Source organism: Salvia miltiorrhiza, chromosome 3 (assembly GCF_028751815.1).
Source record: "Salvia miltiorrhiza cultivar Shanhuang (shh) chromosome 3, IMPLAD_Smil_shh, whole genome shotgun sequence".
NCBI lineage: Eukaryota > Viridiplantae > Streptophyta > Magnoliopsida > Lamiales > Lamiaceae > Salvia > Salvia miltiorrhiza.
Window position 1 is genome coordinate 6,382,141 of NC_080389.1, and position 3,738 is coordinate 6,385,878.

Sequence of the window (3,738 nt, forward strand, 5' to 3'; positions counted from 1 at the left end):
GTTTTATCTCACAAGATTTTTTCTCTCTCTATTTCTATCTCTCTCTAGATAGCTATGGTTGTGATTTTGGTGTTGTGTTGTTGTGTTTGGGATGCTGCAGAAGATGTTTATTTATAGGCAAATGGTGGAGGTGGTAGGTGGCAAATGGTGGTAGGTGGCAAATGGTGGAGGTGGTAGGTGGCTACCTACTTCCATTTTTTACTAACATGTAAATCACCCCAAAAACCCCAAAAACAAACGATTTTCCCTAAATCCTTGCAAATCCCTAAGTAGACAGAAATTTAGGGGAGGCAGAGGACGCAGCGGAGGATGGAGGCGGAGGTAGAACACGCGGCGGAGGACACGACAGAGGATGGAGGCAGAGGATGTGGCGGACGCTGCGGAGGCGGAGGCGGAGGCGGTGGCCGGCGATTGGTGGAGAGGCAGATGAAATGAGAGGGAGAGAAGTGAGAGAGCGTAGAGAGAGAACACGTTAGAGAGAGAGTACCGGCCATTTTTTAATTTTTTTTAAGAGGAGGGGTATTTCTGACTTTTTGTTCAAAAACTGGCCACTTTTTTATATTTTTATATGATAGGCTAGATTTTAATTTTACAATATGAAAGTGGATAGTTTTATATATTAGCTCTAAATGAAATATGTATAAGTGCAGATGGGATCCTCTGCCCCACTATTTTGTGTGTATCACTGTGTACCACTTTTAATTTATCTATTTTATAATTATTTTTTATAAAAATAAAAAATATTATTATATTATGAACTCTATTAATATTTATAACTAAAAATTAATTTTTTTAAAAAAATTATATACCCTAGCTTTGAGTTAATGAACCAAAATAATCAATTATTAATTTAAATAAATAAATAAATAAAATATAAACCCTAATTGGATGAGTGAATCCTTGTTAATTATCTTTCTATAATATTAAAGCATAATAAATTAAAATTCAAGAAAATATAATTAAAAATTATAATAAATTAAGAGTGGTACACGGTGGTACACACAAAATAGTATGACAGAGGATCCCATGTGGTATAAGTGGTGGGTTGGGATATAATTCAAAAATAAATAAGAAGTTCTTTTGTGGACGGAGGGAGTATTATTTTGTTTACCCAAGTCAGTTTGTCCCCAACAATCTTGATGACATATCCTAAATTTTTGAAAGAGGGTTTTTTTTTTTTTTTTTGAAAAAAAAGGTTTGAAATAGTTGAATCTTTAAAATTCTTTGCAAGAGGGTAAAATTCTTTGCAAGAGGGGGTGTTTTCTTCCACGACGAAGAAGAAAAATTATGTAGATCTTGGGAAGAAATTTTTAAGATTTTGGGAAGAAGAAGTTTAAAGAACTTCTTTGCACTTACGGAAATTCAGATTAATGACATGGGTAGATTTGTCTTTTTTCACAAATCTACATAAGGGAAAAAAAAAATCACCCCTGTCAATGGAAATTCAGATTAATCACTAGACGATTTGGTCCGACCGTTCAATGGCCTGAATGGAGGTGAGCTGAACTTGAGAAATTACAGCTCGATCGATTTTTGGGCCGGCCCGACCCGACCCGATATGCTCCAAACACCCTATGGATCGGACCGGGCTAGCCACCCATCTATTTTGCCACCTCGTACGGACTACCACACAAGAAAAAATAATATTTGTTATTTTCTTTTTATAGGGAAAAATTTATAAAATTTCTTTTGCCTCAATTAAATTAATCTATATATAATATAAAAGATGGGGTTTTCTTCAAATTTTCTCTTTCCTTTCAATTTTACCAACTAAATTTTTCTTTTTTTATTTTATTTTATTTTAAAATTTTCAAAATATCGTTAATTTTGATTCATAAAGAAAATATTATGTCCGTCCCACTAGAATAGGGTCGTAATAATAATAAAAAAAAAAGGCATGTTGGTGAAGGAGGTGTAATACCCCGTTCTTTTCTAATTAAATTTAGAGTAATTTTGAACTTAGAATATTTAAGATGATTCACACCGGAATAAGAAAATAAATTTATTTTAAATTCCAACAAAATGACTTGCAAAACTTTTATAAATATTTAAGTTATTTAAATTTTTTATGCACGGCATACTAGTTTAATTTGATTATATGAATATGTGAATCGATCCGATATAATTAGCATTGATTTATGTAAGTTTTAAATTAAAGTCTATGCTGGACGTTAATTGTTATTATGGGTTGGGGTTTAATAATTTATTTATTGGACCTTTGTTTTGTTAAATATTTTGAGCATAATAAAGCCCACAAAGCCCAACCCTTGTGATTGAGCAGCACGTTTATACAACAAGATATCAACTCTTTTTGCATCAAAGCCATGTTTTGCTTTTGAGTAGAAGCTATAGTAAGCCCCTGCCAACTCCATGCTTCCATGCCTCTATCTGCATATCCTTCCTCACCATACACACAACAGAAATCACCTCAATTCTCTTATTCACAATCTCTCAAACAAACATGTTGCCAATGCCAAGGAGAGAGGCGGCGCGGAGGTCTGTGGAGACGAGAGAGAGAGGGAGCAATCTGGTCCAGTGTGATTGTGTGTTAGCCGAAGAGAGGGAGAAGAAGAGGGGGAAGATCGGCGCCGGTCAAACTCTGGCCTCTCCGGAGTTTCAAGGGCGGCGGTGATGGGTGAGGAAGACAGACGGCGCCTGCTTGTGTTGTGTGTGTTGAGGGAGAAAGTGGAGAGAGAGATTTGCGGGAGAATGAATTGTGAGGAAGAGGAAAAGGGTTAATGAGTATTGGGCTTGATTTTTTTGTTGTCAGCTTGGGCCCTCAATTATTAAATTAATTGGGCTGTCAACTTATTTATTTAATTGACCATTTACATCGTTTAATTTAATTGATTGATGTTTTAATTATTTAATTAATTACTTTTACAGATGATTTCATAATATTATTATAGGCATACATTAAGTGTAATTACTTATTATATGATTAAGCATGAAATGAATTTGTAAATGCATATGTAATAAGAGTATTTATGATTTAAATGGGTTTGTTTATGAATCCAATTATTAAAGAATTGAGTAAGGATATTGTTGGTGTCCTTGGTTCAAGAACTAGTTTTCAATCTTTATTATTATATTTTAAAAATCCGACGTGGTGAATCATAAATCGATAAGCATTTTTACTATGACTTAAGATTAGATTCAGGAGACCTATGAATAATAGATTTCTTTTAGGCTTTGTGGACCAAGAGGATTAGCGCTGCTATTTCGATTCATAGTTATGAGTAAAACTACAGGCTTTGCCTAACCAGGTGGGCTTACTTTCCAAATGTATGATTGAGTTATTAAGCTCTAAATGTTTCATGAAATGCAAACTGTTTATCCAATAAAATATTTTGTGCACTCTGCTCTGTTTAAGGCTCACAATTCCTAGATCAATCGAGGTTCTCTTATGACCTAACACGTTTGAGAATTATGTACACTTGTGAGTTGTTTCGGTGGGTTGATCTTCATAGGACACTAATTCATGTAAAAGGCATTATAAGGTGCTCGACGGGATGTGTTCCGGAGTATTCACTACAACAAAATCAGCCTATAAGGATGCTTATATGAGGACTCTTTTAAGAAAAGAGTCCTATTATGTATTTAATAGGACTCTTATTTTAAAATTGTCTTATCTAATTTATTGGGAGCATCCACCAATACAAATTATGTCTATCACTGCAGTGTAGAAACTACGCTCAATTCTGTAGTCTATACGAAAATTAAATAAAAGTAAAAAAA